The sequence below is a fragment of the Lepidochelys kempii genome, chromosome 7 (genome assembly GCF_965140285.1).
Source record: "Lepidochelys kempii isolate rLepKem1 chromosome 7, rLepKem1.hap1, whole genome shotgun sequence".
In the NCBI taxonomy this organism is placed as follows: Eukaryota; Metazoa; Chordata; order Testudines; family Cheloniidae; genus Lepidochelys; species Lepidochelys kempii.
Genome location: NC_136386.1, coordinates 94,372,232 through 94,392,138, shown reverse-complemented (window position 1 = coordinate 94,392,138; position 19,907 = coordinate 94,372,232). Strand labels below are relative to the sequence as shown.

The 19,907-nt window shown below is 40.5% G+C and overlaps 1 protein-coding gene across 10 annotated transcripts in view; it reads right to left on the bottom strand.

The window, feature by feature from the left end:
* CPEB3 (cytoplasmic polyadenylation element binding protein 3) overlaps positions 1 to 19,907 on the bottom strand; it is a 189,909-nt gene that overhangs the window by 97,845 nt on the left and 72,157 nt on the right. The gene's annotated exons all lie outside the window — the stretch shown is intronic.

Below are 19,907 nucleotides of genomic sequence, written 5' to 3'. Positions count from 1 at the left end.
CTTCACTTTCCATCATCTGTGTTCTAGGGAATTATATGGCAAAGAAAAAGGCTTCTATCCTCTACTTCTTTTTGTTAAGGGATCTTTGAAAGCTAAACTTATTCTCTTTCCCTCTCCAAAACCCTGGTGAGTGTTCCCTTTAGTTTTAATTCCTCCTCTGCACTCTTTCATTCTTCAAGTAAAAGTGGGAAGTATTGTGAACAAAAGGCATTAACTAGTTTTAGACTCCCTTATCTTCTCCTAAATCACCCTGGTCTCCTGCTTATACTCACCCTTCCCCAAAATAGAAAGGAAACTCGTACATAAAAAAAATCTGAATAACTGTGTGATGCAGTTCATCCAAAAGGTGGGAGAAAACAAGTGTCTCTTAATAAAATGAGCAATTTAGTTTCCCTGCCCCTCTCCCCAGCACCTTCTCCAGTTCAAGAAGGAAACTCTTATCTCTTGCATAGCTGCTAACATTTTAAAAGTTTCCAGGAATAATTTTCCCAGTAAACAGGAGAGTGCCTGGTCCCATGGCTAGGGCACTGGACTGGGCCTCAGGATGTCTGAGTCCTATTCCAGCTCTGTGACTGACCTCCAGTCAGGTAGAATATTTCCAATAAAATTCCAGTAAAAGCCTTAGGGAACCAAAGTCAGAGTGTGACTAAACTAAGTAATTGTCACCCATTTTCACCTTTTCCCACTTATAAATTTTAAATGAATGTTAACTTAATTTGCTCTCGTCACCACTTTGCAGTCTCTACTCAGCCACCGAGACACATCCTGCCAATCAGGGAAGGCAGCAGCTTCCACTGGAGGCTGCTACTTTGCTGGAGATTAAACATTTGTGAGGCCAGTAAAATGAGTTCTATTGTCTGTTGTCGTACATCAACCTACTTTAATAAAGCTTTACCAAAAAAAAGTAAGTATGTTAAATCTTAAGCAGGGGGCATGAACATTTCCTTTATCAAAACAAGGGAAAGCCCTTAAATTCCAAATGATGGGCACAATACAAGATTCAAGATCCCTAAATTCTGAAGCAAGATCCATTGATTCTACAACACGTTGGTGCAATGACTGGAAATTCTCTAGTAAGTTAATTTAAATTCTAAAATAGAGATTTTCAATGTTATCTCAAAATTACAGACACTCAACTTGAACATTTTAAAAACTGAATAATTTTTTTAAAATTACACTATCTGATCACCCTTTAAATGTAGGTTTCAGAGGAACAGCCGTGTTAGTCTGTATTCGCAAAAAGAAAAGGAGTACTTGTGGCACCTTAGAGACTAACCAATTTATTTGAGCATGAGCTTTCGTGAGCTACAGCTCACTTCATCAGATGTTTACCGTGGAAACTGCAGCAGACTTTATATACACACAGAAATCATGAAACAATACCTCCTCCCACCCCACTGTCCTGCTGGTAATAGCTTATCTAAAGTGATCAACAGGTGGGCCATTTCCAGCACAAATCCAGAGGGTGAGAAAACCTGGATTTGTGCTGGAAATGGCCCACCTGTTGATCACTTTAGATAAGCTATTACCAGCAGGACAGTGGGGTGGGAGGAGGTATTGTTTCATGATTTCTGTGTGTATATAAAGTCTGCTGCAGTTTCCACGGTAAACATCTGATGAAGTGAGCTGTAGCTCACGAAAGCTCATGCTCAAATAAATTGGTTAGTCTCTAAGGTGCCACAAGTACTCCTTTTCCTTTAAATGTAAATTTCCAGATTACATTTTTTTTAAAAATAAAGATTAAGGTTTGGTTTTCTCTTATGAGCTTTATAAAGGTCATTTCAACAACAGAGATATGGATTTATTGACTATGTACCTGATCCTGCAAACTGTTCTACATAGGCACAGGGAACAGTTTCCAGGACAGGGACCTATTTAGGGGAAACAGCAAAATTGATTACACACAAAGTCATGTGAAAAGCTTGAAATACAACTCAAAACAAAGGGAAACTTGTTTACTAACTTAAGTTGATTGCCTTAAGTGTTACTTGCAACTGTAGTAGGATACAATTCTCACACAGAAGGGTAATTTTCAAGTTAACACATTCCCATTAAAATAGATTTATTTTATGCTTCCCCCACATTCAGTTTTCAGTATATACAATACTTTTGTATTAACAAAGAATAACTGCATCACAGAATTTGTCATGCGGGAAGCTGGAGGTTTTGGCAACCGCTTAGGGAACAGTTGGGCCTTTTAGCACCTGAGAATGCATCGGAGGAATTTTGGAATGTGAGATAAGCACATTAACTGGATGGGGATCGGGATCAAAGTATGGACTACATTCTGCCACGCTGACTCATCTTTAGTAGTATTCTTACACTATTAATTAGAAGCCCTTAACTTCCATGTAACGTACTAAGACTCTCCAAGAAAGCCAATGAAACAGACTCTCTCCAGTCATTAATTTATCTCATGTATATCTCCCACCAAGATGTTTAAGACGTTTATTAGGATTTGTTTTTATTCTATATTCTATGTATTCCACAAGGCAAGAGGGCCAGTCTATTACTGGATCATATCATTTACTGCATAAGGTGAGTAACTTCTCCTTTGAATAGTTCCTTGGTTGCTACACTTAGGTGACTACCAAGCAGTATCTCTTATAGGAGAAAGGCGCTTTAGAGTCAGATCTAATACTAAAGACAGAACTGCTTTGCCAGCCGCAGCATCTTACTGGAAGCATGAACCAAGGCATAAAGTTTGGAGAGAGTATGTATTGAAGTCCAGGTTGCAGCTCTGTAAATTTAAACAACTGGAACATTTTCAAATAGTGCCATACAGATAGACTGGGACTTTGTAGAATGGGCAAGTACTTGAGAAGGAGGTTGAGCCCCATAACAAAATATAATATGCCCCAAGATACACCTTCAGAGTCTTTGGGTGGAAATTGTGGATCCTTTGCATATGTCTGCAAAAGAAATAGAAGAGTCTGGTAGACTTTCTTAACAGCTTCGTTCTGTCCAAATAAAAGGCTAAAGCACCTCTGACATCCATGGTATGGAAGGCAATTTCCTCTCTGATCGGATGTAGCTTTGGGGAAAAACTGGAAGATTAATAACCTCGTTTATCTGAAATTCAGAATATACTTTAACTAGGAATTTAGGATGTGGCTGCAATGAAACTTTTTCCTTGGGGAAAGCTGTAAAGGGAAGATCTACCATTAAAGCGCCAATTTCTCAGACTCTCCAGACAGAAGAGATGGCCACCAAGAAAGCCATCATCATAGATAGGGGTCAAAAATATAAAGGGAAGGGTAACCACCTTTCTGTATACAGTGCTATAAAATCCCTCCTGGCCAGAGGCAAAATCCTTTCACCTGTAAAGGGTTAAGAAGCTAAGGTAACCTCGCTGGCACCTGACCCAAAATGACCAATAAGGGAACAAGATACTTTCAAATCTGGAGGGGGGGAAAAGTTTGTCTGTCTGTGTGATACTTTGTTGGGAACAGATCAAGGATACAAGTCTTCCAACTCTGTAAAGTTAATAAATAATCTAGCTAGATATGCATTAGATTCCGTTTTGTTTAAATGGCTGAGAAAATAAGCTGTGCTGGAGGGAATGTGTATTCCTATTTTTGTGTCTTTTTGTAACTTAAGGTTTTGCCTAGAGGAATTCCCTATGTTTTGAATCTGATTACCCTGTAAAGTATTTACCATCCTGATTTTACAGAGGTGATTCTTTTACCTTTTCTTTAAATAAAATTCTTCTTCTTTCAAGAACCTGATTGATTTTTCATTGTTCTTAAGATTCAAGAGTTTGGGTCTGTGTTCACCTATACCAATTGGTGAGGATATTATTATCAAGCCTTCCCCGGGAAAGGGGGTGTAGGGCTTGGGGAGATATTTGGGGGGGAAAAGACGTCTCCAAGTGGTCTCTTTCCCAGTTCTCTGTTTAAATCGCTTGGTCGTGGCAGCATACTGTTCAAGGACAAGGCAAAGTTTGTACCTTGGGGAAGTTTTTAACCTAAGCTGGTAAGAATAAGCTTAGGGGGTCTTTCATGCAGGTCTCCACATCTGTACCCTAGAGTTCAGAGTGGGGAAGGAACCTTGACAATAGGTGACACAGAACTCATGGCCAATGGTTCAAAGGGAGGTTTTGTAAGGTAATTAAGTACCAGGTTTAAGTCCCATATTGGGGTGGGCTCTAATTTGCAGAAAGATTAATTAAGCCCTTGACGAATCTTGCTGTTGTTGGGTTGGCAAACAGTGAATATCCCTCTATCAGTGAATGAAAGGCCGTGATAGACACCAAGTGAACTTTGATGGAACTTATAGAAAGACCAGTCTTCTTTAATTCCAGTGGGTAATGGAGAACAGTGGAGAGGGAAGAATGAACAAGCAAAAAAACTGTTGCAGGATGCACCAGTGGTGGAATCTCTTCCATTCTTTGAAGGTAAGCATTTCACATAGATGGCTCCCTGCTGTTCAACGATACCTGTTGTACTTTTGCTGAGTACAACGTCTCTATACTCAACCACCACTGAGGAGCCAAGCTTTGAGTCAAAACTTTCTAGAGTTGAGATGAAGAATCCAACTGGAACCCTGGGAAAGTAGATGTGGAATGGCTGGAAGTCTCAATGGTGGACAAGAAGCAAGGCGAATCAAGTAAGGATCTCATACTTGTCTTGTCCAAGGAATGAGGAAGTGTGACCCTAACAGCATCCGTATCCCAGAAGGCAAAGGGCCCCCTGGCAGTGAGTTTCAGCTGGCCTGACCAGCTCAGTGTTCTCCAACTCACTATTGTTATAATTTGTATCTGAAAGGTTTCATATAATGCTTTTGGAAAACTAACACCATGCTGGTTATTAATATCACTGAAATGTTTGTAACAACAGTGTAGGTGAAATTATGGATACTCTCTGGTATGTTTTGGAAACTAAACAGACAAAGGAGACAAAAAATAGGTTTTTCCAGATGAAGGGGAAGGCAAACATCTCTGGCTCAGTGGCAAACTGAGCCAGTTGTGACTGGCAACATGGACAATGGACTTTTCACTTGCATTGGAGGTTGCAGGAAGGGCATTTATATTGTAAAAATCATGGGAGATTGCAAAATCAACATGGTGTCAGCTCCCAGGGAGGACACAGCAAGCAGAGAGTCAAGCTGAAACCACCAGAGGGCTTCCTGACTTGTAAAACAAAGACAATCCCTCTGGGGATATTAAAAGAAGACAGACTCCATCTTCATTCATCACCTTAGGAGACAAAGAAACCAAGCAATTTGTTTTCTGTGATGGATCCTGGCCTGGCTGGCCAGTAAAAGCTGGAAAGCAGATGGTGGGCAAGAGGAACCGTCTTGAACAAAGACTATCTTGCCAGATTAAGTTTTAGTCTTTTAGGTGCATGTTTTCACTTGGATTTGCTTGTAATCATTTCTATCTTTATCCCTATTATTTGGTATCACTTAATTTATGTTCTATTGCCAATAATCTTGTTTTGTTTTTACAATAAATCAACTCAGTACTATGCTTGAACAGAAGCATATGTTTACCTCAGTTAAATTAATAAGCTGTAATGTACTGACTCTTAAGAGCAGCAAACTCAATATCTTTTCCTCTGAATGGTGATATGGTCTGTGCACTGCCGAGAAACATCTCTGAGAAGCTCAGTGGCTATAGTTTACTGATTGTTACTTGCTAGACAAAGTTTGGCTGGGAGAGCCTCAAGGAGTTTGCTGGTGCGGAAGAGAGACTAGTGTGACTGGGAGCTGACAAACTAATCTCCAGCAAAGCTCACTCTTGCTGAGGCAAAGGGGTAACACAGTGGATGGATCACAGCTCTGGATATCCCCAGCAGCATATTACAGGAAGGCATTCCCTATGGACTGGGGACCCAGCCCTCCTCTTGAGCTGAATTTTTGCACTTCCTTTTGGTTGTGACAGAGGTCCACTGCCAGAAGCCCTTAAATCAGAAAAATAGACTTGAGAATTTGAGTCCAGCTCTCACTTGTAATCTAGGGACAAGTGCCTGCTCGGATCATAGGCCATGGCGTTTTATATGCCTAGTAGAGGCTGAGATGAGGATTTGATTGGCTATACACTAGTTACATAGGTTTTATTACTTTGGCACAAAGGGAGAGGGATCTCACCCACACACCCCACCCCCAATTGATAGAACACACAGGCTATATTGTCTGTCATGACTGACTGACTTGCCCCTGATTAATGGAAAGAAGTGGATACAGGTGTTCCTGAGTACACACGTCTAGGAGGTTGATATGAAGAAAAGACACTTGTGCTGACCATTCGCCCTGAGCAGTGTGTGCATGGCTAGGTGCATTCACCATACCACAATGTTAAAGTGATGGTAGGAGGAGCTTGGATGAGAGAGACTCCTGCATAGCCTTTGGACAGCTCCTTTTGCCAACTGAAGGAGTGCAGTACTCAGGGAGAGACAGATACCAGCTGTGTTCGGGATATAGACTGTTCTGACTCATCCATGGAAGCAACCAAGATGTACCTGGCATGTTGTGTTACAAAAGTATAAGCTGCCATGTGTCCTAGAAGTTGATGGCAACTTCTCACTGACATGTGGGCGTTTATTTGAACCTTGTAGATGAGATTTGTTAGGGCTCTAAACCTGTGCACAGATAGGTAGGCCTGGCTGTTATGGCATCTGGAGAAGCCCCTATGAACTCCATCCATTGTACTGGGATCAGAATGAACTTTTCAATGTTGAGTTGAAGACCTAACCTGTGGAATTGGACATGGCTGCGTAGACTGTGGAAAGAACTTTGTCATACAATCCCCCAGCCCTTGAGCAGGCCAATCGTTCAGATAAGGGAAGATGATTATACCTAACTGCCATCGCTAAGTGGTTATGACTACTATGACCTTTCAGAAGTTATCCTGACAATGTAAAATGAAAAAGCTTCTTTTGGTGGGGGTTTGGGGGTGAAATGCAAAAATAAGTGTCCTGAAGTTCAAGGGCTGTGAACCAATCTCTGGACTCTAACAATGACATTATAACTGCAAGAGCTATAATAAACATTACCAGCTAACCAGGGAAATTTCAACCTTTTGCCTGAATGGGCAATCACAGACACATACGATTCCCTGGTGATTAACTTTTACTCCAAGATCATAAGGCGTAGTTTTCGATAAAATTACGTTCTTTAAAAAATTCACACACACATCTCACAATGACCGAGTATTCAGAAATTACAAGCTTTCAGTAGAGACTTCACATGTTAATCTTCATAGGTAACACCATGAAAGTGGTGTGTTAGGTGCAGTGAGTTTGCAGGGTCTGAGCCAGGAGTTGCTTATAAAAAGCAAGGAACCATTTTCCAGTTCGCACCAATGGGCCTGTGTGCCACAACTTCCTCTAATGGAATTTGGAGCCAGTCTGCAATGCACTTCATCAGCTCCTGAAATTGCTTAAAATCACCAGCCAAAGAAGGTGGTGGAAGTATTACAGCCTCATCTGGTGACGATAATGAAATATTCATTTAAGGTGTCACCTCCTGTCTGTTTTTTCCTCTTACCCCCTGAAAGTCTCCTCTCAGAGGTCTGGGCTGTTGAGGAGGAAGTGGTGGATCAGGCAAGTGACTTTCTCTATGATCCCCAAGGGAGAAACTAGGGGCTTTTGAGAACTGGTGGCAATAAACAGCCAAAGATCCCAATAAGTTCGCAGAAGAGGCCCGTAGGATAGGGGAGGCAACATCCACTGCTGGTGATACCAGTAAGATATCTTTCAGCATAGGTGCCAGAGGAATTGTCCTTTCCACAGTAGACAGACAAATCTGAGAATCAGAGGAATCCTCCTCACTGTAGTCTAAAGGTGGGGTGGGAAACGGAGATGGGGATTGTTGTCTGCCCCATGTGGTAGATACTGGAGAGCTGGGAGGCACCAGGGAAAGATATGATCTTGGTGACCCAGAAGATCTTAGTATTGACAGCCGTTCAACTGCTGGCCAACAATGGAGATTCCAGCACCTCCGAACCAAATAGCTATCTGGAATATCGGAATTTCTGCAATACCAGACATATCTGAGCTAAGACAGGACCCTAAAGTTACCTGTCCATGTACCAAGGACAGCAGTGCTTGATGAGATGGCATGAGTACGAGGATGCTGAAAACTTTGGTGGTGCATGCGTGGAGGTTGAAAATGGTATAGAAGAAGCTGCTGCCTTCTGGTATACCTGTGTAATAGCTTGGGACGCTGGGTTGGGTACTGAGGGTGGAACAGAGGAGTATGAATATGGTACAGACTTCTTTGAAGCAGAATACTTAGTGTGTCTGCTGGAATGGTCATGTCTAGTTGGCATCAAGGGAGGTTTCAGTACTAAAGTATGCTTGGTACCGCAGCACTTGGAGGAGGTTGAAGTTTTCATTGACCTTCTGGTACTGGAACAGCATAGAGCTCTAATGATACTTGCTTTGGGACCTGAGGTCTCTGAAGTGGTCACTTTGTGAGATGACCAAGATTTCTTTGAAGATTTTCTGGTAGGAGATCTAGAGCTCCCCTTCCTTGAAGTCTTACCAGTACTCTCTGTGATCTTATCCTACAATGCTCTCTGTGACTAGGATACAGAAGTTGACAGAAAGAAAAGGAGTACTTGTGGCACCTTAGAGACTAACAAATTTATTTGAGCATAAGCTTTCGTGAGCTACAGCTCACTTCATCGGGTGCATTCAGTGGAAAATACAGTGGGGAGATTTATAGGCATAGAGAACATGAAACAATGGGTGTTACCATACACACTGTAACCAGAGTGATCACTTAAGGTGAGCTATTACCAGCAGGAGAGCGGGGGGGAAAAAGCCTTTTGTAGTGATAATCAAGGTGGGCCATTTTCAGCAGTTGACAAGAATGTCTGAGGAACAGTGGGGGGTGGAGGGACAATAAACATGGGGAAATAGTTTTACTTTGTGTAATGACCCATCCACTCCCAGTCTCTAGTCAAGCCTAAGTTAATTGTATCCAGTTTGCAAATTAATTCCAATTCAGCAGTCTCTCATTGGAGTCTGTTTTTGAAGTTTTTTTGTTGAAGAATTGCAACTTTTAGATCTGTAATCGAGTGACCAGAGAGATTGAAGTGTTCTCCAACTGGTTTTTGAATGTTATAATTCTTGACGTCTGATTTGTGCCCATTTATTCTTTTACATAGAGACTGCCCAGTTTGACCAATGTACATGACAAAGGGGCATTGCTGGCACATGATGGCGTATATCACATTGGTAGATGTGCAGGTGAACGAGCCTCTGATAGTGTGGCTGATGTGATTAGGCCCTATGATGGTGTCCCCTGAATAGATATGTGGACACAGTTGGCAACAGGCTTTGTTGCAAGGATAGGTTCCTGGGTTAGTGGTTCTGTTGTGTGGTGTGTGGTTGTTGGTGAGTATTTGCTTCAGGTTGGGGGAGTGTCTGTAAGCAAGGACTGTCCTGTCTCCCAAGATCTGTGAGAGTGATGAGTCGTCCTTCAGGATAGGTTATAGATCCTTGATGATACGTTGGAGAAGTTTTAGTTGGGGGCTGAGGGTGATGGCTAGTGGCGTTCTGTTATTTTCTTTGTTGGGCCTGTACTGTAGTAGGTGATTTCTGGGTACTCTTCTGGCTCTGTCAATCTGTTTCTTCACTTCAGCAGGTGGGTATTGTAGTTGTAAGAATGCTTGATAGAAATCTTGTAGGTGTTTGTCTCTGTCTGAGGGTTTGGAGCAAATGCGGTTGTATCGTAGAGCTTGGCTGTAGACAATGGATCGTGTGGTGTGGTCTGGGTGAAAGCTGGAGGCATGTAGGTAGGAATAGCGGTCAGTAGGTTTCCGGTATAGGATAGTGTTTATGTGACCATCACTTATTAGCACCATAGCGTCCAGGAAGTGGATCTCTTGTGTGGATTGGTCCAGGCTGAGGTTGATGGTGGGATGGAAATTGTTGAAATCATGGTGGAATTCCTCAAGGGCTTCTTTTCCATGGGTCCAGATGATGAAGATGTCATCAGTGTAGTGCAAGTAGAGTAGGGGCATTAGGGGACGAGAGCTATGCTAAATGTGCTTGAAGGCTGGGGTACAGGGGGGTTCTCAGAGGCTGGATCAGAGTCTGGTCTTAGGGACTGCTCCATCCTGAGCTACTTGAACTTAATTTCCCTATTTTTCCTAGATCTGCTTTTCAAAGATGTCCAGATCTTATACTTGGCTGGTACGTGGGTATTTCCCAAACAGCAGAGGCACCAAGAATGACCAGCACTAACTGGGATGGATTCCCGGCAGGAGAGACAGTGATTGAAGTCTGGGAATTCCTGTATACCCCAGCAGTGACAAACCCCAAAGGCAGCCCCTCAGCAATGGGCGGAGGAGGCTGATAGCTTTTAGTTTATTCGGAATTCTATTTTTAATCAAGTTATTTTCTATCTCTATGAACTAAGCTAAAAGAGCTAAGCAACAGGATAGACTAGAGCAGGCTTGATGAATGTTCTCTCTCAGGTCAAAGTGTGGTTGAAAAGGAACTCCGGGTGGTTTGCCTACGCGGCTCAGCATAGCATCAGTATGGGGCATAACAATATCTGGAGACCAAGTGTGAGCTGAGCAAGTATTGCTACCAAAACACTCCAATCAAAGGCTCTTACACACCTGAAGTGGAACACCATAAATACACTACTTGAAGAAGAATTAGTGTTTTTAAATATACTTTCAAATTAAAATAGTGATCTCAAATACCAACAGTCCCCTTTGTGATATACTCTTTTCAAAGATAAATGGACACTGAAATATTATATGTTGTTATCCTCAGCTCTGAATGAATAATTCATACTCAAGTTAATTAACGCCTGGTAGAACCTATTTAAGCAGTAGTCCTGCTGTTGTTAAATCATGTTCATGCATGACAATAAATTTTCTATTACTATAAACTATATTGGTCTGAATATTGGAAGCAGAGGGTCTTCTCACGGATCCAACCTGGCTCTAGTTGGTATTTGTTTCTAGTTTTAGGAGTCCTCTTTTGGACAGCTGCAAAGTTTTCTGGACATCTCTTCAGCTCTCCTCCTCATGTGTTTTTTTCCTCATTATTAATAATAATAATTGTTTGTACTACAGTAGCACCTAGGACCTAGCAGTTCCCTGTTGCTGTTTGATTCCAATACCACAGGAAGGTATCCCTTTAAGTACTCCATCAGGATATGAATTGCAAAAGTATTTTTTTTACTATTCAGTTTTAATATATGAACTGTGCAGTTACAAGCAGACACCTTCATTTTGCAAGCATGCCGGATGGCATAAAGCCAGTGACCAAGAGTCTTAAAGCCTTCCCTTCCCCACTGTACATTTTTTTGGTTTTGAGGTAAAGTTCCAGTCCACACCTAACAGGCAACCGTATGGGAATTCTCCTCACACTGCTACCAAACTACTGAATCTGACCCTGCCCAGCCTGGAGCTTCACTCCCTACGAACACAAAGCCTTGGGAGCCCTGAGCAGAAGTGCTGCAAAAGCAGATGGTACTCCTATGCTGTATACAGGATTGAAGAGATGAGAGGAATGCTAATTTAAAGGGAGACGTAAGGCAGGGAGAGAAGGACTGGGAAAACAAATGGGAAAAAAGATAGGATTATGAGATGGAATGGGGAAAAATAAACAGAAAGATTAAGAAATCCCATTGTACTAGAAAACGGGCCTCTGTCGTCACTGACAGGAGACACTGCCCTCAGTAAGAGTCAATCAAGCATCTGGAAATGTACAAGAAATAGGAAAGGCATAGACCATGATCTAACAGAGGAAAACTGAGGGGAGGAGGGGAAAAGGGAGGAGAGAGACAGAAGCGGGAGATATACTTTCAATTATTTTTGGTTTTTTATGCCTCCAAGTTTATCCATTTTTCCCCCAATGGAAGGAGCTCCAGACCACTTCCTTCCTACCACCAGGTCTGGGATTGAAAACCTCATTAATCCTCTTCTCTTGTCATCTCTACTTCCTCTTTCCACAACCCCACTACCCCTGTAAGTGTAAGTCACTTAGTGGCAGCACCATCCCATGACTTTGCTACTGGGCCATCTAACGCCTTGTCTACATTACTGCGGTAAGTCGACCTAAGTTACGCTACTCCAGCTATGTAAATAAGGTAGCTGGAGTCGACATAGTTTAGGTCGACTTACTGCGGTGTTTACACTGCGCTGCGTTGACAGAAGATGCTCTCCCGTCAACTTACCTTAATCTTCTCATTCCGGTGGAGTGTACTGGAGAGCACTCTGCGGTTGATGTAGTGGGTCTTCACTAGACACACTAAATCGACCCCGCTGCATCAATCGCAGCAGCATCCATCCCCAATAAGTGTAGACATGGCCTGAGGGTGCAACCAACTTCCAGCACACAGGCACTCATCATCCCTGGCTTCTGTTCATTTCATAAAAGTGTATCAAGAGCCACTGCACTGCACTGCCAAATGTATGGCATAACCAGTAGAAGTGGTCTCCTTAAAGTGCCTTCCTTTTATAAAATGATACTTCCACCTTGCCTCATATTATGCTCTTTAAAATGTAGTTAAAATGTGATCCTCTATCTTAATGAGTGCTTTACTGGCTTGAACTCTGCCATTTAGCTGCACTTACATAAACCAACTACTTAATACAATCTATATTTTCATAAAAGTTGTATTTTCATAAAACTCATCCCTGACTTCAGTGCAAGTTGTATCCACTTATATCAGAGCTGATATGGTTCCAAAGATTTTATTCAGAGATCCTTGCAATACAAAAACACAACTGGTGTGTTAAATATGGAGTTTTGAGCATCCACCCTATACTTCCTGACTTTCATTAGTTTAAATCACAATCTTAATGTTAAAACGAACAGGTTTTCGAATCTTATTTTGTATACCAGAAGTCATCTCTCTGTTTCCATGCCCACACACTTTCATATAGGTTAATATTCTAACACAGCAAAGAGAAGGAATGAAAAACTGGCAAAAATTTGTATTCCGTTTAAGTCTCAGGAATGAAAATGAAATAGTATGAAACATTTTAACAAAGCACGTGGGAAAGAACTATGGAAATGAAAATGCACTATTAAAATTGTCTAGTGGTCAAGGCTCATATTTCAATAGAAGAGGCTGCAAAACAAATATATCTTAATTCTAAGAACATGAGAATTTGAAGGACCAAATATTTAAAAAGCAGCCTATTTAAATCAGGTAATCATTAAGTCCTTTCTGTGCACACAAATCTTTGAGAAAAATATCAGGAGAGGCTGATGCCTCTGAAAATTTAGCCCTATGTATCACTAGAACTGTACAGTATCCTATCATTAAGAGAAAGATGCTTTTGTCGCCAGCCAGCTGTTCACAAATTTACAGACTTTAAAAAATGACTGACAGATTTAATAAAAGTTTTCAGTTCACATGGATTACTCCCTTACTATACAAGATAGTAATTTCTTTGGGACTGGCTGTGTCTCCCTGTGTATCTGTATAGCACAATGGGGCCCTAATCTTGATTGGGGCCTTTGGGCACTACCAGAATATACATTAATTTGTAAGAATAAATATAAAATCAAATGGTTAAAAAGCTACATTAAGGTAGAGTTAAGGTTACTTGGTGGTACATCCTGCCCTTGCAGAATGTTTAACTGAGCAAAACTCAAACGTCTGAAAACCAGGAAATACACAGTTAAGGTTGACCATGCAACCTTAACTTTTCCCTCGTTCAGCAATGCTCCAATACACCACGTTAATACACATCTTTAGTCTGCCAACCCCACAGTTGCTGATGTGTACAAGCTCTTCACTTCCTTACACTGTCACTCACAGGATTCCATCTAACAGTATTAAAGGACAAAAAGAAAAAAGGCTGCCCATGCCTCCCTCTTCAAGCAATGCCTCAAAATGTATACAGACTTGCACTGGCCATTGACACTGTCAGACTCAGGATGTTCCAGATCCAGTCACACAAATACTTAACTGACTACCCAGAAAGAACACTACGCATACACAATTCAAGAGCCACTTCACAACCTTTTACAACTCCCTTACACCTACTCACAAGATACTATTTCAACCTACACTTTCACTTAACCATCATTAAAGCATTAGAATCCTTTCAATGTTTCACCTCACTGCTGACAATATCTTTTGTAATAAAAGTCCTATTGCCTGCTACCAACATTACCTACACAATTCTGCATAGAAATAATGCATACTGCATCCTGAAGGTACACATACACCTCTTCCCTCTTCCACATAAGAGGGTGGAAAGCATAGTGAGACAAATATGGCAGTTTCCTGAAATAGCCTTGAAAAACCTTATTGAATTAAGTTTAAGTATCTTTGAGGTTCAGTGTACTAAATGAAAAGTTTATGTATTATTGTGAGCCGGGATTATATGTAACTTCTCTAGGGGGAAGATATTATGTAAGGCCTGGATGATCAGAGGACTATATTCATCAATGTGCCAGACAAGAATGGACTTCTTGGACAATATGGGTGAAGTGGATTTCCTGGGAACTATCTAGGGGAACATGAATGCAAGTTCCCCAGCTCTGGTTATGCAAAAACCCTGCCCTTTGAAGCTATGCTCCAAGGATAGGATCTCTGACCTGGTCTACATTACGAAGTTAGGTTGATGCAAGCTGACTTGCATTGACTTTATTTGTGCATGTGTATACATTCAAACTTGTCTTCTCCCAACATCAGTACCCTGTTATTTCGCTGTAGTAACATCACCCCCATGAATGGTGCTGAGCCATGGTTGAGGTACTGTGTGAATTAGACACTGCATATGCAGTGCGAGTGTAGACACCTGACCTATATCAACCCTAACACTTCAGCTGCTGTCCCATGATTCCTGACAGTGACCCCTCTCGTCACAGCTGTGCACTCCACTACCCAGGGGTCAGAGAGACCAGAAGCTATAATCCCCTGTAAAACACCTGCATAATTTTGAAATGCCTATTCCTGATTGTATATCTTGGCAAGCACTTATAGCAGCTTTCTCTTGGTGTATGGCTATACTCTAGATGCTCTCCTGCCTGGAGTGATTATCTTTGAAAAGTCATGGAAGACGGAAGAGATTCCAGAAGACTGGAAAAGGGCAAATATAGTGCCAATCTATAAAAAGGGAAATAAGGACAACCCAGGGAAGTACAGACCAGTCAGCTTAACTTTTGTACCTGGAAAGATAATGGAGCAAATAATTAAGCAATCAATTAGCAAACATCTAGAAGATAATAAGGTGATAAGTAACAGTCAGCCAGGATTTGACAAGAACGAATCTTGTCAAACTAACCTGACAGCTTTCTTTGACAGGGTAACAAGCCTTGTGAATAGGGGGGAAGCGGTAGATGTGGTATAGCTTGACTCTAGTAAGGCTTCCGATACGGTCTTGCATGACCTTCTCCTAAACAAACAAGGGAAATACAACTTAGATGGAGCTACTATAAGGTGTGTGCATAACTGGTTGGAAAACCATTCCCAGAGAGTAATCATCAGTGGTTCACAGTTGTACTGGAAGGGCGTAACGGAGGGGGGTCCCGCAGGGATCAGTTCTGGGTAAGATTCTGTTCAATGTCTTCATAGATGCTTTAGATAATGGCATAGAGGGTACACTTATAAAGTTTGTGGACCAAGATGGGAAGGTTTGGCAAGTGCTTTAGAGGACTGTGCCTATGTATTTCCTGGTATTCAGAAGTTTTAGTTTTGCTCAACTCAACATCCTGTAAGAGGATGATATCCCAACAAGCAAGCTTACCTCTGCGTTACTATGATTTTTCCACTGAATTTCCCAGTTTGTTGAATGGAAAAGATAGATTATTGGCAGGAATTAGTAGTCATTTAGCAATTGTATTTATTTCCCTCAATTTGCATACATAGCCAAATAAGACATCCCCAGGTCATGGTGTGCAACTTGCTCTCCAACAAACTTCTGCAATCTCATGATCCAGGAATCAATCAGAATCCAAACACTGAAAACCCTTGCAGCACACACACTTTTTCTGTCAGTGGTCAAGGTAACTGCACTGTCCAAACCTACATACTGTGTCTCTTTAGACACATCAAAGTAACCTGCCCCAGAATCAAGTAGCCGCCACGCCTCCACCTTTCGCGCTAGTAAAATACAGATTTTCCCAATCCAAATGTCGACCTTTAAACCGATGTCATGATGTAACCTTAAATATAGCTGGGCTGCCATGCCACTATAATAGATGTGCTGAATGCCACCAAAAGCCAGGATAAGAAAAGCATTCATGATCATTTAACTTTAAGCTACCTCCCCTTTTATCTCATACTTATTACTGTTCCTGAACACCAGCACACTCTCCTTCCCTGCGCCCTCAATAGAACATTTGTTGATTCTGTCCACTAATAACTAATCTTGTACTAAGGTCAGGTCCAGACTCTCTCTCTCTCTCTCTGCTGGCATAACTATGTTGGTGAGGGGCAAGAAAAGGTAGGATTCCTAACTGACACAGTATACCTATATTGATAAAGCACTCTTAGTGTAGACATGGCTTAAGATGCTAGTGATAGTACAATCCCCTTCAAAACTCTGCTCAAGGATGGTCCTGGCCATTTTTGGCTGCTTTGATAAGGAATGTTTATATCCTTACTCCATCCCACAGAGGAATGGTATTACCCGCTCATTACCTCACAGCAGTCATTATTTTTCCAAATCTATCCATGAGCACTTTCAGATTTGAATGCCTGGCTAAACACTATAAATAGAAGTTACTGGGTGAGTTTTTGACTCAAGGAGCCGGTATGAGATTGTACATAAATTATGTTTAAAATTGATCATCATAGTGGACTTAAGAAACTGTGTTCATTGTCCAATTATCCCCCGAGACAGTTCAACTGAAATCTCCATTGGGGAGTTCTCTGATTCAAAGTGAGATTATTTTGGCAGGGGTATAGGGATGTTTCTACGTGGACTATTTATTCATGATACACCTTACAGCAGTAGCATAGTTTATCATATGTGACTAAACAAATAGAAATAGAGTTCTATATTTGTCAGGAATGCTTAGATTAGATATCTGCAGTTAACAGTAAAACAAACACATTAAATAGACGTAACAACAAATCATAAAATTCATTTCAAAGTTAAAGAAAACAAAAAAAAAGTTTTATGCTTACATTTACCTCAGTGCAGAGGGCTTACAAAGGCCACCCCAACCATTTACACCCCAAACTAGTTCTTAACATGGGATTTAAGCATAGTTTGGGGACCTTCTGCAAGCTTTTGAGTTTGTGGTGAATTTAATCCAAGGAAACAAGACTCAGGTGAAGGAAATATACTTCTTCACTTATTTTGCAAAAGTAATTTATATGTTTTATAAATATTTCCAAGTCTTTGTTTATGAAAGTTTGTATGTACTGCTGAATTTTCAACAATTCTACAATTTACATAATAAAAATGTGTATGATAATTATTCTATTTAGTATGCTTAGACCATCCAACTGGATTATATATCCTGTTTATGTATGTTTAAACTGGGCTTGAACTTGAATTATCATTAGTAAAATCAGTAGAACATGACACATACTGTAGAACACCAACACTCAAAGGGATTCAGTATGATGTAAGTAGTATTATACTTGTATTTCCCATCTACTTAAAAAAAAAAATAAAGAAGGACAGCATGTTTCTTTTCTGAAGAAGCAGCTTACCTATTTCTATGGATAATTATAAAAGTAGAATATATTCAACTACTTAGAAAGGAAGAGTTTGCATAAAAAGCACGATGATATTTATTGCTGTTTGTCATAAATATAAAGGAAAGGGTAAACACCTTTAAATCCCTCCTGGCCAGAGGAAAAACCCTTTCACCTGTAAAGGGTAAAGAAGCTAGGATAACCTCCCTGGCACCTGACCAAAATGACCAATGAGGAGACAAGATACTTTCAAAGCGGGAGAGGGGAGGGAGAAACAAAGGTTCTCTCTCTCTGTGTGAGGCTTTTGCCGGGAACAGAACAGGAATGGAGTCTTAGAACTTAGTAAATAATCTAGTTAGATATGCGTTAGATTCTGTTTTGTTTAAATGGCTGAGAAAATAAGCTGTGCTGAATGGAATGTATATTCTTGTTTTTGTGTCTTTTTGTAACTTAAAGTTTTGCCTAGAGGGATTCTCTATGTTTTGAATCTGATTACCCAGTAAGGTATTTACCATCCTGATTTTATAGAGGTGATTCTTCTACTTTTTCCTCAATTAAAATTCTTCTTTTAAGAACCTGATTGCTTTTTTCATTGTTCTTAAGATCCAAGGGTTTGGGTCCGTGTTCACCTATGCAAATTGGTGAGGATTTTTATCAAGCTTTCCCCAGGAAAAGGGGTGTAGGATTTGGGGAGGATTTTGGGGGGAAAGACGTTTCCAAGCAGGCTCTTTCCCATTTATATATTTGTTAGACGCTTGGTGGTGGCAGCAAAATAAAGTCCAAGGGCAAAAGGTAAAATAGTTTGTACCTTGGGGAAGTTTTAACCTAAGCTGGTAAAAATAAGCTTAGGGGGTTTTCATGCAGGTCCCCACATCTATACCCTAGAGTTCAGAGTGGGGAAGGAACCTTGACACTGTTCCATTTGGGAACTAACGTTTATACAGAACACTCACTTCAGTGACCACTATTTTACAGGAATTTATCCTGTATTCATATTTACATTATTTATAAAAAGCAAATATCCAACTAAAATTAATACTTGCACCATCACAATTATAATGCTATCACACAGAAGACTGCAATCAGTGCATTGAAATGCCTAAGTTAAAAACAATTAACACACAAGCTCCCCAAGACCAGTATTCATGTCAAAGCACAGCAGCAGGGTTTTCAGATTGTTCCCTCCCCTCTACACATTTGAGCAGTCTCTCAATAGTGGTTTTAGTCATATTGAGAATTTCTGTTCAATTAAACATGACTATTCCTTTCACAACCGTTTATGTGCCTTATGCCAAAATATTGCACACAAGCAGCTACCTACGATGACAACTCTAGAAAAATCCATTTAATAATCAATTGTTGAAAAACCAACAAAAAAGAGCACACAACAGAAATTTTTGTTGGATCTATAAAAACTGGCTTTAAAGTAAGAAGTTTGATTTAAAAAACTCCAAATGGCTACTTACTAAGAAGTAAAAACTCGTATTAAGTTCTATGAACCAAATAAAACCTACTTTTTAAGTTTGTATCATAGCACATTTCAAAAAAAAAGTGTATCATTTGGAAGAGCCCCAAAAGATCTGGAAACTTCAGTGACACAGGTTGTGGATTGGAAGAACGTGGCGGACTCAGAGCAAGAGCCAAAAATGCTCTACAAGATATAGTAGAAAAATCACAATTGCTACAAAATAGATCAGTAATTTCATGTTGTTCTAACACAATGCTTTTGGAAAAGATTTGCACCTCAAAAATAAAACTATTTCCTTGTATATGTATGTCACACAAGGGCTTCACCTTGGACTATAAGAAGCTTGGAAAAGTTTGTTTTACATTTCCATATACAGTGGCCCTTCATTCCAGGTTGCAGATATGTGATAAAGCAGAACTCCATATTTTCCCTAACAGGATCCAGGTTGTTTTACCTCTTCAGTGCATGTTTAAAAATAACCACAAGCAATTACTGTAAGTATTTCCCTGTGATCAGATGATTGAGTAAGTATTCACATGCTCAGCTCTACAATACACTTTGGTGGCTACTAGCACTTTCCACTACTTTTTATGATATACGATACCACGTTCTCCTTAGAATCCAAATAACTTTCATATCAGATTTTAACAGTTTCTTCTGAAGTTTCCACTTATAGATTTAACATTAGTATTGCACCCATTCACAACTAAAATTTGTAATCTGTCATAACTAATCTTAACCTTTTTCTTTTCTAAACCAAACCAAAGCACTAGTTCTCAAATGAAGACTAACCAGCTCCATTCCATTATTCAGAATTTGAATTTCAAAACATTCAGTACAGCCTTATTTAAGTGGA